At 56.2% G+C, this 16,637-nt stretch overlaps 1 protein-coding gene across 6 annotated transcripts in view; it reads right to left on the minus strand.

The window, feature by feature from the left end:
* ST3GAL3 (ST3 beta-galactoside alpha-2,3-sialyltransferase 3) overlaps positions 1-15,808 on the minus strand; it is a 210,938-nt gene extending 195,130 nt beyond the window's left edge. Inside the window, exon 1 of one of the 6 annotated variants that reach the window (XM_054073724.1) lies at positions 15,599-15,808. The gene's annotated coding sequence lies outside the window, so the exon portion shown is untranslated. Of the gene's footprint in view, positions 1-373; positions 481-6,157; positions 6,516-15,598 lie in introns of those variants that run through there. The other 5 variants (XM_054073727.1, XM_054073722.1, XM_054073726.1 and 2 more) reach the window with 5 other exon arrangements.
* Positions 15,809-16,637: the final 829 nt, after the last annotated feature.

Genomic DNA, 16,637 nt, shown 5'->3' on the forward strand with positions numbered 1-16,637 from the left:
CCCTGCTGCACCGGGATCTGCTCCCAGCTCCTGCCAAACCGGGATCCGCTCCCTGCTCCTCGGCCTGTCGGGATCCACTCCCTGCTGCACCGGGATCTGCTCCCGGCTCTGCCAGGATCCTCTTCTCTCTGCACCGGGATCCACTCCCCATGCACCGGGATCTGCTCCCAGCTCCTGCCAAACCGGGAGCCACTCCCCCCTGCACGGAGATCCACTCCCAGCTCTGCTAGGATCCCCTCCTCCCTGCACGGGGATGCGCTTCCAGCTGCACCGGGATCCGCTTGCAGCTCCTGCCAAACCGGGATCCGCTCCCTGCTCCCCGCTCTGCCCGGCTCCCCTCCTCCCCGCCCCGGCTCCGCTCCCCGCTGCTCACCGGGCCCCCGGCGGCGGGCGGCGGGCGCGGGGCTGCGGGCGCCGCCATGCCGGGCGCAGCGGGAGCGGCCGCGGCCGCCGCGGCTCGCAGGGGGCGCAGCGGCGGCCAATGGGGGGCGGGGGCGGGGCGGCGCGCGCCAACCCGCCCGTATAGCGGCCGCCGCGGGCCAATGGGGCGGCGCGGGGGGAGCCCGCGGCCAATCGCGGCGGGCGGGGGTCCGGCGGCGGGGGGGGCTGCGGCGCGCCTGCGCCCAACCGCGGGGACGGGGGGGGGGTGTCTGCCGCCGCGGCAAAGCGGGGTGACCTCAGCGCTGCTCCACGGCAACCCATTAGCCACCTCCACCCACCATCCCGGCACCCCCATCACCGCCCCAGCATCCCCATCCCTGCACCCCATCACCGTCCCAGCTGCTCCACGGCAACCCAACAGCCCCCCCCATCCCGGCACCCCAGCACCGCCCCAGCACCCCATCGCTGCACCCCATCACCGTCCCAGCTGCTCCACGGCAACCCAACAGCCCCCCCCATCCCGGCACCCCATCACTCCCATCACCGCCCCAGCATCCCCATCCCGGCACTCCAGCACCCCCAGCACCACCCCAGCACCCCACCGCTGCGCTGCCCCCCATCACTGCATTGCCCCAGCACCCCCATCACCGCACCATCCTAACACCACCAGCACTGCCCCAGCACCCCCCTCACTGCACTGCCTGGAACCCCATCAGCCCCAGCACTGCCCCCATCACTGTACCCCGGCACCCTATGAGCCCCAGCACCGCCCTGGCACCCCATTAGCGCCCCAGCATCCCACCACCGCCCCAGCATCCCACCACCACGCCGGCACCCCCATCACTGCCCCAGCACCTCGTCATTGCTGCACCACCCTGACACCCCTATTGCCATCCCGACACCCCATCACTGCACTGCCCTGGCACCCCATTGCTGTTCTGCCCCTCATCGCTGCACCACCTGGCACCCCATCACCGCCCCAGCACCTCCATCGCTTCCCTGACACCCCAACCACCGCCCCAGCACCCCCATCACTGCACCCTCCGCACCATCATCACCACCCTGACACCCCATTGCTGCACCCCTGGCACCCCATCACTGCTCTGCCCCCAATGCTGCACCACTCCAGCACCCCATCACTGCCCAGGCACCCTATTACCGCCTGGCACCCTCCCATCACTGCACCCCTGGTACCCTCATCACTGCCCCAATGACTGCACCGCTCCAGCACCCCCATCACCGACCCCATCGCTGCTCTACCTCTTACCACTGCACCGTCCTGGCACCCCATCTCTGTTCTGCCCCCAATCACTGTCCTGGCACCCCCAGCACCACCCAGCACCCCATCACTGCCCTGGCACCCCCATCACCAACCCCATCGCTGCACCACCCGGCATCCCCATTACCGCCCCAGCACCTCATCACTGCTTTGCCCCCCATCACCACCGTGGCACCCCATTGCTGTACTCCTGACACCCCATCGCCGCCTCAGCACCCCATCGCATCCCCAGCACCCACTCATTGCTCAACCACCCCGACACCCCCATCAGCATCCCGGCACCTCATCGCCGCCTTGGCACAACATCACCACTCCGACACCCTCATCGCTCCTTTGCCCCCACTGCTGCACTGCCCTGACACCCCCATCACTGCACTGCCCTGGCACCCCATTGCTGTTCTGCCCCCCCGTCACTGTCACGGCACCCCCATCACTACTCTGACACCCCCATCATCCCCATTACCACCCTGGCACCCCATCGCTGCCCTGGCACCCCCATCACCAACCCCATCGCTGCACTGCTCAGCAACCTCATCACCACCCCGGCATCCCATCACTGCTCTGCCCCCCATCATTGCGTTGCCCTGGCACCCCCATTACCACTCTGGCACCCCATTGCTGTACTCCCGACACCCCATTGCTGCCCTGACACCTCCATCACCATCCCGGCAACCCATCAATGCCCTGGTACCCCCATCACTGCCCTGACACCCCCATGGCTACTCTGCCCCCCATTGCTGCTCTGCCCTGGCACCCCAATCGTTGCACAGATCCCCCTGCCTCACTGCTCTGTCCCCCCATCACCACACCACCCCGATCCTATTGCTGCACCGCCTCGATCCCCCATCACTGCACCCCCCCATCACTGCACCGCTCTCCTCCCCCATCACTGCCTGCAATTGCTCCTTCCCACGGCAGCAGTGCTTCCCGTCACACTTTGGCACTTCCAACCCACTGCAATTCCTTGGGGCACTCCACAGTGCCATCCCTTCCTCCAGGCATGGCACTGCAGGGCCCTTGAGGCACTGCACCGCCTGCCCCGCTCTGTGTTGCGTCGTTGCTCCGGCTGCAGTGCTGCACTGCACGGCACTGCGCTGTCCCCCAGCTGAGACACCTCTAAATCCTGCGGCCACTGTACCATACCTCCTTCCTATCCAGCTGCTACATCCCAGCACAGAATCGTAGGATCATAGAATGGTTTGGGTTGGAAGGGAACTTAAAGCTCACCCAGTTCCAACCTCATGCCATGAGCAGGGACACCTCCCGCTGGATCAGGTTCCTCAAAGCCCCGTCCAACCTGGCCTTGAACTCCTCTTGGAATGGGGCATTCATGACTTCTCTGGGCAACCTGGCCAGTGTCTGTCCACCCTCATAGGAAAACATTTCTTCCTAATAACTCATTTAAATTTCTCCTTGTTTGGCTTAAAACTGATCCCCCTCATACTGTCCCCACAATCCCTGATCAAGAGCCCCTCCCCAGCTTTCCTGTAGCCCCCTTTAAGTACTGGAAGATGCTCTAAGGTCTCCCTGCAGCCTTCTCTTCTCCAGGCTAAACAAGCCCAACTCTCCCAGCTTGTTGTCGTGCTGGAGGTGCTCCAGCCCTCGGATCCTCTTCGTGGACTCCCCTGGCCCTGCTCTAACAGCTCCATGTCCTTCCTGTGTTGAGGGCTCCAGAACTGAATGCAGGACCCCAGGTGAGGTCTCAGGAGAGCAGAACCACCTTCCTCACCCTGCTGCTCACACTTCTGATGCAGCCCAGGATACAGTTGGCTTTTTGGGCTGCAAGTACACGTTGCTTGCTCATGTAGAGCTTCTCATCCACCAACACCCCCAAGTCTTTCTCTTCACGGCTACTCTCAATCCATTCTCCACCCACCTTGTATTCGTACTTGAGATTGTCCCAACTCAGTTGCAGGACCATGTGAGTTTAAGGGAAACTAAGCAGGGTCACATCCAGTGTAGTGGTGGTTCCCACTGCAGGTGAGCCCAGGCGCTGATGCTGACCAGCAGATGCCACCTCAGGTGGCACAGGGCCAGCTAAGCTCTACCCAAGCCCACTCTCCAGCGCTTGGCGAGGGGCGAAACCCATGCAGGTTGCAAGTAGAGCTGATGGGGGCTCATACAACCTTACTTTCACAGCTAGAAACCCCACTTTGTGTTCAGCACGAGTGAAGTCAGTGTAAGCTAGCTGCAAGCCTGGCACCCACGCAGCCGGGCTCACAGAGCTGCCACACTCCTCCACAGAGACACGTGCTGTGCTGACATCCCATTAGGGGTGTTTTGGATGCCAAAGACGGCTTCTAGATGCATCACAGGAGCTGAACAGACTCATGCCGACACACAGGTATCACTGACACCAATAACCCCTCCAGGAAGTGTACTTAGAGGTCCAAGACCACATCCACACAGCCCCATCCATCTCCAGGTCTGCCCCTGCCACCACTGACCCTGACTCCCCAGGGCTGATCCACTGGGGGTGCTGGTCGCTCTTGCCCAGCCAAGACGCCTCCTTTCCCTCCAGCTTCTCAGTGAGCTGGTGGCCGGGGCAGGGTTGGGCAAGCCTTCTGCGCTGGCCCTCGCTCTGCCGCTGGGCTCATTTCCTCTGATAACCCCACCAGCTCCTGCATCGTGTCACATCTGCTTTACACTTTATGCCTGCTCCTCTCTTCGCCTCCTTATCCCTCTGGGCACGTGAATCCAGAGCTCTTCTCCCTGCCTCAGCTGCCTCATGCCCTGGCAACACAGAGCTGTCTGTGATGCACATCTCTGACCCTCCTCAAACCCCACGTAAACCACCCCGACTCTACCACTTGTGTGCCCAGAGTTTAAACCCTGCGATCCACAGGCACAGCGGGTGATTTGATTTCCATGATGAGATAAGCTGGGACCTACATCACGAAGCCAGATAACGACAAGGTTGGGGCTTGCTCCTGAGCCTGTGTTTGTCACTCAGGAAACTCTATGCTCTGTTATCAGGTGTCAGTGTGCTGGAAAGAGCCCAGGATGAAGTCATGCTTCTTGCCAGGCTGGAAAAAACCTCAGGAAGCGAGTGTCATGCATCTATGGAAATCAGGTACCAGCTCCCAGCAGCTGTCTAACGGCCACGAGATGAATTAAGGCAATGAATAGCGGAATGATTTGGTTCAAGTAGCAGGGCTTCAGTCTGAACATGTTGCTACTTAGCTTACACGTTTCATTTGCAGGCAGATGTCAAGCTGGATGTTGCTAGGAGATCAACAGCAGGGGAATAATTAAGTCTGATTAAATCCTATCATATTGCTATGCCGCTTTCCAGAATGCTCTGGAGCTTTTCAAAGCCAAACTGACCAAATGAAAGGGCAAGAGCTGCGTGCAGCCCATCCTTGCAGCCAACCCACTGAGCCTGTGGCTGCCCATGAGTGTGCAGAGCAGTTCCTGCAGCAATGCTTGCCACGAGCTGGGGAAAAAAGTAAGTTCTCTGGCAAGAGAGTATGGCTGTGGTTGCGTTAGCGGGTAACGCAGGACAGTCAGGACTGCTCGCTACCTGGAGCGGGCAGTGAGGGGTCCCACACCCCACGTCCCTGTATCAACCCTACATGCTGCTTTGGGACATTCATGTGACACTAGGCACAACCCAGCGCCTTTAGCAGGGTTGTGTACATGGGTCAAAGCTGTGCAAAGGGCCAGGCACTGGTTCAGCTGCTCGTGTCCCCTGTGGGGCTTGAGCACGTGGGGGTGGCCATGAGCAAAGCTTCCTCCTTCTCTTCCTCTGGAAGGAGCCCAGCTGGGGTATGCCAAAATTACTCTGCAAGCGAACCTCAGCACAGGGCGTTTCCACTGAAATGATGCCTGCTTGCTTTTATCATTCATGGTGGCTGAGCCGTGCATTATATGGGGTGACATGTGAAGGTAAATCATGGCTATAGGTGATTTTGCAATCAGTAAATAAAATTATGCAGTAAGTGTCTGCCCTGGTTGCCAAACACAAACACGTCAGCCTCCAGGCTCTCTTGGTAGTGAGACTGCTCATCTCATTTTGCCTCTCTGCTCTATAAAAATTCTCATTCTCTTACTCACACTGTAATCTTTCCCCCCAAATTGCATGTCATCAAATCAGACCTAATACTAATTAATGTAGTACTTTATTATTAATTAAATACCACTAAACACCACAGCAAAGATCTCTTTCCAGTAAAGGCTGGATAGAGATTACCTCAGTTGATGCACAGGCTCAGGGAATGCAATCTGGGCTGTAAAACACTCGTATTTAATCTTTATCTCTCTGGCCAAACTTGTTTCATCGCACACACTCATTACATATTATTCATAAACACAGGCCCTGAGTGCTATCAGCCTGTGGCTGGCACTTCACATTTCTGGTGCTCTGGCTATTCTAAGAACAGAAATGTTAAACAAACACCGTCAGCAGTCCCACACGAAACAAGCTAAAACAGACAAACTTGGCTGAAAAATTCTGCCACCCTCTCGACGTTTTCAAGAGCAAAGAGTCACACTTACCGCTATGGGTGCAGGTAAACACCCAGAGCCTGTCTGACCAGCTCACCACGTGTGCTGCCTCACCAGACCATGTTTCCCAGGGTCTTCCTCAGCTGAAGCGACCCGATGGATCTGCCTGACACGCGGCTGTATGAGCGCGAGCAGCTGGCCAGCACGCCACCCAGCAGTTCATCTCCTTGTGTTAATTTCAATACGCTATGTTTGCTGCACGTATATTTTCCAGGGATGGAGATAGGCTTGATTTGAAGGCAAGTGTTGGAGACTCCCACTTTTCTGGGTCTGTTTCAGGAGTCCCTCACCCTCACGTTCAGAAGAGCATCCCACATCCCTGCGTCTGCCATCGGCTTGCAGATATCCCAGTTTTTTCTGTCTTCTGCTTGATTAAAGTGCTTTTCAGAGCCTGGCATTTTCTCTTTGTGACACTACACATATGCTGGAAGCAAACCCCCTCTCATCCATCTTCATCTGATAAGCTAAATATACTGAGTTGCTTAATTCTCTGACTGCCAGGCTTTTCCTCCCACCCTCAAGCCACTTTTTGCATTTCTGCTCTACACAGCCTCTCTGATTTTCCTGAATCCTTTTCAAGATGTAGAATCCCACAAGGAGCCCCTCTAATGCTTTGACACACAGATTAAATCTGTCTTTTTCTATTCTCTGCCTCAAATGACTGTGTTGGTGCTTTCTGCCGTAGCATCATAGTAACCATCCAGGCAGGGTTGCCCCAGATCTTTCCCAGATCCACTGCTCTTGGTGGGTTAGAGCAACCCGGGCTGGCCAGCATGTCTCAGCTGAACATCTAGGACACTGACACATGGAGGTGAGTGGTGGAGGACATCACACATCTCCTGCACACCTCCCTCGCTCGTTCCCGGTTCCTAGATCACAGATGTCACGGCTGCTTCTCCAGCAGCATCCTAGACTGCACCCACAGAGACCGCACTGCAGGGTGCAATGCCTGCAGATCCTCGGGTGGCCAAGAGACCATCTGCAGGCAGAGCTCAGTGGGATTTCCCTCTGGCTGGTGGTTCCTTTGCTCAGGCAGCCAGGACTCATTGCCCATCCATCCATCCATCCATCCATCCATCCATCCATCCCCCACGCAGGGGAGAGAGAGGCCACGTTTGGGGGGATTAGGGAGCTGACTCTGGCAAGCGAGGCTTGCTAAGCCCCAATGAGGTCTCCAGGACCAGATGTCCCAGCTCTCAGTAGGTAGAGGAGAGCACTGAACCAAGAGGAGCCTGCTGGCATCCAGCAGGTTTGCGTGTGATGTCGGGGACACATATCGCGATGCCTCTTGATGTTTTACCCAACCTACTATCCGTGACAGCAGTCACTGAGGAATCTGATGCGCTGCTTAGTGACTGGGCTGCGCACCGTGAAACCACCTCTCAAAAGTAATAACATGGGTGGAGTTTCCACCTTTAATTCTGCCTCTTAAAGAAACCGGCTCAAACAGTCTGTGTACGTCAGCGTTTCAAAGGGGTTTCTCTCTCCCCAGCAGCCCCTTCAGTGAAGCCTACCTGAGACCTGGGAAGGAAATTGGGAATCTTTCCCCATCCACGTGTCACCGTCAGCTATCACAGAGCACTGCCTTGTGCTGGTGCTGCAGGAACTTGGAAGAAGCCCAGCTCCGGTTGTGCCCACGCTGCCTCTCCTGAGCCAGGAACACACAACTGGATTGCTGCCCTCAAGTTCCTGAGGCGATTGCTGAATAAACCTGAATTTCAGAGATGGTCAGAGCTGTGATGGCCATGAATCCCAATGGGGTCACCCCAAGCCCTCCCCTTAGGCATTGTCCCATCCCCTTTTGTGCCATGAAAACATCCGAAAGAGGCAGGCAGGTACCATCCAGCCACTGCCTCCTCTCCAACAGGCACGGCAGGACTGACCCCATCTCACGTGCTGTTGTGGAGGGGAGGGAATTTGGCACAAAGAGAGATTGCAGCTCCCCAGACCAGCCACGTTCAAGCCACGAGCCCAGGTGATGGGCAAACAAGGTTTTGATAACATAATAATGGGTTCTCCTGAACTCGTGTTAATCTTTAACAAATACTTGGCTAGCAGGCAGCCAGCGTAATTCAAAGAGCCAAAGCAACGTGTAGAGAAACAACAGAGCCAGACTGCCAGTGGGGAGGTGAGAGCACAGCTAAAGGCATCCCGAGTGCTGGGTTATGCAGCTTAGACCTTGCATGGAAATCCCTCCCCTGGCAAAAAGAAGGGTCAGACTGATAAGAGCAGATGCATTTATACATCACACTTCAGCTTTTCCACTGCCATCAATGATGACAGAGGATTTTAATTAAAAATATGTACTATAAAGAATTAGTAAAGCTCACGATAGATTAACTACGTGCATTAACAGCTACGTTTTGAGATCTGTCAGTGAGTCAAGTCTTAATGGGGAAACATCAACAACAGGGAGCATACCCAAGACCTCAGGTGACCCTTTCCTGGCCTGGTGTCATTTAATAGTTTTTAAAATCAATCATCTAGAGGTCAAGGTGAAGGCTTACAATTGTGGCTGATAAAATACTGAACAGTTTTTTTGTTTGCTGCTACAGTGTGAGCCGAACAACCTGATAAAACTATCATAACCCAGGGCACAGTAACAAGCTGCAAAGGAGAGTTCTTGGGAATGGAGGGGACAAACTGTACCGCAGGGTGGAGGAGCTCCTGGAAAGCAGGAAGTGGGGAGAATTAAGGGAAAAAAGTCAGGAAAGAGAGAGCTGCCCCTGCACACAAGTGCTGCTATGAGCTTGCAGCACAGCACTTTGGCTCCGAGAGCTGTGAGCCAGAGGCGTGCGGAGAGGATTTCCAAGCAGATGCACGGCAGTGCTCGTGCCTCTCTACAGCTCCAGCAAAGCCAACTTGATGCCTGGTCCAGCTCTCCAGACTTCAAAACAGACACTGAAACCCTGAGGAGCAGAACCACCACTGCGAAAAAGGAGCCGGGGCTCGGAAAAGCAGCAAATAAAACTGTGCAAGATGAGAGGAGTGCAGGCTGCTCCACTGTCCCAGGAGAAGGTCTCCTCGCTGACAGGGGAACAGAGCACTGCTGTGGGCAGTGTGTCAGCCTGGCAGAGAGAAGCGCAGGGTCTGAAGGTGTGGAGCTGAAGATGGGAAAACTCAAGCCTGAAATCAAGTACATTTCTTTGCAGCACAGTCGCTGAAGGCTGCAGGGGTGGCCATCCTCAGCATGCAGCAGCTTGCAAATAAGAATAGATGGTCTCGAGATTTAATTTAATGTTTTTATAGTGGTAGCTTTGCTGCCACGTGGTCATTCTTGCTGTTTCACACTGATCCCTATGCAACCCTGTGTTCATCCCTCCTTCCCAGATGCATGTGGGGAAGCTCGTCTCCTGTCCAAACAGCTCCAACAACGAAGAGGAGGCCAGGAGTGATTCCTGCATGATGAAGAAGGCAGTGGGGACAATGCAGAGGGGCTCAGCTTGAGGATCCTCCTGTTGACTCACTCTTCCAGCTCATGCACGCGGTTTTCTGAAACCAGGCATGGCACAGCCTGACCTGGCTCCTGGCATTACACTGCTCCCAAGTGCAGGCAGGCTGCGTGCCCGCAGCAGTGCACATCACCAGCCCTTTACCCTGGGAATGCCACATTTCCAGCCTGGAGCTTTGGTAATTAATTGCACTGGAGCAAGCAAGACCTTGGGCGCCTTCAGCTGGCCCCTTGTGGTGATGGAGCCACACAGCCACAGGCTTCTCGTCAGAGTTTTCAACCTGAACCCCATCTTATCTCCACTGCTCCCTAATGCCTGGTGAACTAAAGCCTCTGAGCCTGAGTAATGCACCAGTGCTCTCCACACAACACAGCAAACAGCTCTGTTGCTCACGCTGGTCTCTCCCACTCATGCCCAAGCAAGCTGGTGTCAAAACCCACAGCATAAGTGCTGGAGCCCACGTTTCTGCTGGTTCAGTCCCCACTTCAGGTTTACAGCTCTCCCCTATTTATGCCCTTCAGATCTCTTCCCTACGTGCTCCAAGGAAATCGCTGCCAGCCTGTGCTGGTCCCACGTGAGCTGCATTCCCACAGCAGCTGAGTTGTGCCCTGTTTGAAATGTCATGATGTCATTTGTCACGATTTCAGACACAAGTCATGGCCATGTGCCCTTTTTTTTGCCAGGTTGGGGCAGGCTGTGCCATAGCCCAGGTATGAGCCCATGTCTTTGGAATAAATTATTTCACACCACCTTTGCTGGCCCCATTTCTTGCATGATTTGTTACAAAAATCATCAATTTTGCAACACAACCTGTGTAGGACCGTACTGCGGGGCAGTCAGCTCTGCTGCTGCCGTAAGCAGCTCTCAGGGCATGTCTCTTATGCAGAGCCACCAGGTGTGGGAGAGTGACCCAACTTGAAACCCTCTACGACACCCCAAGTGACATCAAAACCTTCCAGGGTGCCAGGCCGTGTCCCCAGAGCAAAGATGCTCTTTGCAGCATCCCATCACCTGCTCACCCAAGACCTGCGTGATGCTTAGGAAAGGGACCAAGGAGGTGTGAGGGAGATAGGGTGGGGTCAAGGAGAGGCAATGGGAGGAAAGGGCAGACAACTCTGACCTTTCACAGATCCTGGAATCCCCAGGAAGGAGATGCCCGAGTTGCCGATGCTTCACTCATGGGGCATGGGAATGGTTGCTTGGCATGGGGCGCTGGGCTGGCAGGCGCCCAGCTGAGGTAGCCCCACCATGTCCCAGTTCTTGCCCTGCTCCTTGGTGCTGTGGCTTATCTGCTCTCTCTTAAGAAAGGAAGGAAGGGGAGGCCAACGTGGGAGGGTGCAGGGGCTGAGCGCGTGGGTTTGCAACCACACTGCAGGATGTGGCCCCATTTTTGTGCTCTGGTGTGGGGCATGAGAACATTGTGGTTTGGAGATTCAGCATGTGGAGCAACTTGCAACTGCTTTGCGTAACAAGGAGTTAGCGTAACCAGGGGAAGTGCCTCTGGGTGGTATGTTTGCTGGCAGGACATGGGCTAACAGCAGCCATCAGAAGGCAACTACCAGCCACAGGCAGGGGATACAGAGCGGATGCTGCTGCAGCACAGCAAACCTCTCCAGGTCCATCACCAGCATTCACACAATCCCATAGTAGCAAGTAAGAGTAAGAACAGGACTGCGGAGGCACTGGATCTGCTTGTAGCAAAAAGGGTCCTGAACAGCAGGTGTGCAGAGCTACCAGCCACAGGGGACTCTGCCCATCCCAGCAGCCACGGGGGAACAGCCAGGCTACCAAGACATATAATCATTAAGGTTGCAAAAGATCTCTAAGATCATCCTGTCCAATTGTCAGCCCAACACCACTGTGCCTACTAATCCATGTCTCAAAGTGCCACACCTACATATTTTTTGAATGCCTGCAGGGAAGGAGACTCCACCACTTCCCTGGGCAGTCCATTCCAACATTTCATGACTCTTTTAGTAAAGAAAGTTTTCCTAACATCCAATCTAAACTTCCCCTGGCATAACCTGAGGCCATTTCCCCTCATCCTATCACTTGCTAACTTGGGAGAAGAGACCAGCACCTGCCTTTCTACAACCTCCTTTTAGGTAGTCGTAAAGAGCGATGAGGTCTCCCTTCAGCTGCTCCTCACAAGACTTGTGCTCCAGACTCTTGACCAGCTTTGTTGCTCTAGGTCTCTTCCCCACACGCTGCAGTTGGGCAGCATCTGCAGCTCCCCCAGCGCAGCCACAAGAAGGCAGGGACAGAACTCAGCCACTCCAGCAAAGCTTCCTCACCCTGCCTCCCCTAGGAACCAGCTCCCTGGGCCACCGTAGAGGGAGTCCATAGCTCTACACCTGAACCACCGCTATGCTGAGAGAGGCTGGCAGGTCCACAGGGGCCGGCGGAGGAGGCTGCTCAGGGCTGGAGCTTTCCAGGGCTCAGCAGCCAGTTGAGGGAGGTTCACACCTGCAGCAGGACCAGTCCTTCCAGCACAAGGGCAGGAGGAGCTCACCACAGCAAGGTGTTAGTACCAATGTTAGTACCCTGATGGACTGGTTCCTAGTGGATGGGACACACCAGCACCGCTGGTTTGTGCAGCTACCCAGATGGGTTCTGTGTTGGGAGTCCAGCACTTACAACCCATCTGTGTCGATGTGTGAACCCTGGTGTGAAGGTGGGCAGAGCAGCCGGCCCCAGCCCAGCTCCATTCCAACCCAGCCACAGACCCTGGCATTGCGGGGCTCATTGGACTCTTCCCCCCTCCACCAGCACTCAGGACACAGCCACGGCTTGGCACTGCTGCTGGGAGGTGACAATGTGTCACTGTGTTTGCCCAGAGCATCAGGCACCTGATTCATGAGAGGTATCACCAGCAGTGCTGGGAGATCAGCTGGAGACAAGCCTGACCAAGGGGGACAGCCTCCTGCCCTCCAGCGTCCGACCCCAGAGTCACCTCTGACCCTCATCACTCTCTCTGCCAGCCCTGTCCCTACCCACGGGTCTGCCCAAAAAGGGAGGGTTCGATCCCTTTCTTTGTAACACTTTCCTGAGCATCAGGCCCCATGGAAACAAAAAGCTCCTCATCTAAAGGGGCTCTCCATTCCTGCAACAACAAGTGACAGTATGCAAGTGTGTCACTGCCCATGTTTCAGTCCCAAAGACTCCATCATCTGCTCAGACACCTCTCTCCTTTCCCTTCACAAGCCAGGACACACCTGCAAGCTCAACAGCCTGTGAGATCTGGGGTAGTCTTTAACCTGCTCTCTCAAGAGGAGAAGGATGGAGGAATGCTGCACCGTCAGCTGCCCCCAGCAGCCCCCAGCCACAGCACACGGGCAGTGCTGTCTTTCCTGCAGGGATGGCTGTGGCTCCGGACCCCTAACGCCACAGCCCTGAGCAGCCTTGCTGGAGGCCCACGCTCCTCCTATCGCAGTAGGCAGCTGGAGCTGGGAAAAGCATCTCATGATCCGGATGCAGAGCAAGGCTGTCATCTCTCCCTCATCGGCACAGCCAGGCCTAAAAATATCCCGGGAGTGGGCTGATGGTGGTTGAGCTACATCTCCGTTAAGCAGATGAAATGGCTCATTCCTGCCAGCGTCCGGGGCAGCACCAGCTCCTCTGCTCGCCACCAGCTATTGCCGTGCCCTGGCAATCCCCAAAGCGAACTCTGGATCCCAGCCCAAGGGCCCACTGTGGCCAACGCCACCATCACCACTGCTGGCCAGCTGCTGCCAGACCCCCACGTGCACCCAGTGCACAGGCAGCAGCTGGTCCCTGCTCTAAGGCACACGCCCTGCCCCCTCACCCGGATGCCCCCCGGTGCAGTGAATCATAGAATCATAGCATCACCAGGTTGGAAAGGACCCACTGGATCATCGAGTCCAACCATTCCTAACACTCCCTAAACCATGTCCCTCAGCACCTCACACACCCATCATCCCTTAAACACCTCCAGGGAAGGTGACTCCACCACCTCCCTGGGCAGCCTCTGCCAGCACCCAATGACCCTTTCCGTGAAAAATTTTTTCCTGTGTTATCCAAGCGGAATCGCCCACCCCCAACCCACACTGATTTCCCCCCAGCCTGCCTGCTGTCTCCAGGATGTCACAAGCATCCTGACCACCAACCTGAAGTGCCACCGAACCCTCTCCAGCCCATGCTGAGCTTTGGTCACAGCTCAGGCCAGCAAGGCAGTGCCACCACCACAGCTGAACCTCCTGGGCCAAGGCCACACTGCCTGGGCAGCACCTCCCAGAGGAACACGCTCCAGACACAAATCTGTCTCACCTCTCCCTGCACCGGGACCCTCGCCAGCTCCCAAGAGCCTGCACAGAGTTGTCCTCAGGGAGCTGAGATCTGAACAATCTCACCTGCCTCTTCAAGGGTTGCAGGACAGGTTGCGCTGGGAAAGGGGCAAGACTGAAACACGTCTGGGCACCAGGCAGGGCCAGGCATCCTGCACTGGGAGAGGGAAAAGTCTCCCCCAGCAGGTACCAGGCACCACTCCAAAAGGGCCACACAAGGGCTCTTCTGTCCAGCAGCTCCTGTAAGAAGGACTGAGGTGTCTCGGCCTGCCCAGAGGAGGGATGGGAATGAGCTGTGGGAGGCAAAGACAGCCCAGCCTCCAGGAATTGCCCCATGGCCCGGCCCTGCACCTCTTGCTGGGAACCATCCACGCAGCCTCAGCTCGGCCAGCGCAGGACTGGAGGCTGCTTGTTTGCAGTGTCTGCACAGCTGGGCAAGAGACTGATCCGGGTCCCCCAGGGCTGCCCCCATCCTGACAGAGGCTGGGGGACACAGGGAGGCAGGAGGGATCCCAGGTAGCTGCAAGCAGCACAGTCCAGGGCAGAGGAGCAGGAGCTCCTGGGGAAAGAACCCCCAGCACGCTGATGCCAAGCAATGACCCACACAGGCCAAGAGACCAGCCCAGAAAAGGCAGGGCAGTGGCATAAGACCTGGCTACCCTGGAACCCCCCTAAGAACAGCTCATTTGGAGAAGCCGTGGGCTCAGCTGGAGAAGGTGAGGAGCGAGGAGGAGTGCTTCCTCGAGCTGGCCGATCAGGTGCTGACGTGCCTGGCTTCCAGCCCAGCAGCTTGGAGCCACGCGGCTCCCATGAAGGCTGCCTTTCTTCTCCCTGCCACACAGCCCTTGGCAGCCCCTCAGCCGCTCCGGCTGCGGAGGGAGAAGAGCCAAGGTCTGTTTTTCTGTCCCTTTCCCCTTGCCAGGTTCTGCACAGCACCGAGGGCCCAATTTGGGGCTTCCCCACTGGGGATAGCGCTGCAGACCCCTGCTCCCACAGGAACCCACGAGGAGCCTTCGCCTCCAACCAGCGAGAAAGAGCAGGACTGGCCCCCGGGCGGCCGAGGGTCCCGGCAGGACACCCTGTGTTACCTCCCCGCAGGCAAGGGAGAAAGGCAGAATTAGAGCACTAACAGCCCTGCAAGTCCCTGCAGATACCAGCTGTTAGATGGTGTTTGGAAACATCTACCCAGCTGGAAACAGGAAAGTCAGAGAGGACTCAGGACAGACCTTTCTCTGGCTGCCAACACAACTGCTGGCTTCATCCTGCCCAGCCTGGACAAGGAAAAGCAGCCTGGGCAGTTGCCCACCACAGGCAACCACAGCTCCCACCAGCCAGACTGTGGAGCTCTTTGATGTAGCTGCTCCTCATCATGGATTTCTTTGCTTTCGGAGAACAGCCCTATATCTCCAGCACAAGGCACCACTCCTGTTTTCCACAGAACTGGCTGCAAGCAATAGGTTCTCTGTAGAGTCAACCTGCAGCCGGTCAGCGCCCATCACCCACACTAAAGGCACCCATATCCTGCCCCCAGCTTGTGACTATCAGTCATGGAAGTGAGAGTTAACCCCTGCTATGAGGATAGGCACGAAAATTAACCCCAAAGATGCAGAGCTACTGTATTCAAGAGAAGCAGCAGCACTTAAGATGAAAGTCCAAGCGTATTAACGTCAACTCACATTCACAACCATCTGATCACCATGCCTGTGGCTTCTCTGGAGGTCCACGGGTAACACACACACCGTCTCCCTAAACTCAGCAAGACTATAGACTTGATTCATTGAACTTGAAGCAGTTTGCTTTGTTCTACAGGCATTTTGGTGAAGCCACCGAGGCGAAGTGCTCTGGACCAGGAGCACGTTGGCGCACCCTTGCTGATGAGGCAAAAAATGCTGAAACCATGAAGGGAACGGTGCACCCAACAGCGGGAAGGAGAGGACTTTGGAGGTGTGATGTCTCTTGACTCGACGTGGGCGGGGACAGGAGTGAAAGCAGCCAACCCTCGTCATACAAGAGCAGATCTTCAGGGAGCACCAAGACCATGAGTGCCGCAAACCAGATGAACAAACAGGACATGGCGTGTCAGAAGGGTGTGGTGCATCAGTTTGCGTGGCAGTGCACATAAGCAGGGCATGCGAGGAGGGTGCATCCCCTCCTCCTGGCTCTGGGGAGTAACTCAACTCATCGTTACCACCCTCCCAGGAGTGGACCCAGCTATGGTTTCCACTCACCCAAAAGCCATTGCCAGCATGAATGCGCTGACCCAGATGGAGCTCCCATGCAAACTGGTTGGACTGGATGAGCTTAGAGGTCTTTTCCAACCTTCATGATTCTATAGCCTGGCTGCAAAGACTGGTTTCTCCTAAGTCTACGTGGATGACTTCAACCTGGGTATGGAAACATCACGGCACACCAGCCCTCCACCTTGCCTACAGCCTGTGAGGAAGCAGCTCTTCCTTAGGCCAGCAGTGTGGATAAAGATGAGAGCACCTCAGTTCCTGGGGTGCTGAGTCCTCCTGCAACGTGAGGGGCCTGCGCTGGGTATACCAGGCAACAACTCATGTGGGACAAACTCCCTCAGCTAAGACACCAGAGCCCAGACAGCAGCCTGTTTCATTTCTCTCTTGCGTTGTGTACCAAAGGTGTTCACAGCCCACTAGAACCATTCATAAAAGGGAGATCTTTCCTTAAATGCAAAATTAGAGGCCAAGGACTTTC

Source organism: Cuculus canorus, chromosome 8 (assembly GCF_017976375.1).
Source record: "Cuculus canorus isolate bCucCan1 chromosome 8, bCucCan1.pri, whole genome shotgun sequence".
Lineage (NCBI taxonomy): Eukaryota > Metazoa > Chordata > Aves > Cuculiformes > Cuculidae > Cuculus > Cuculus canorus.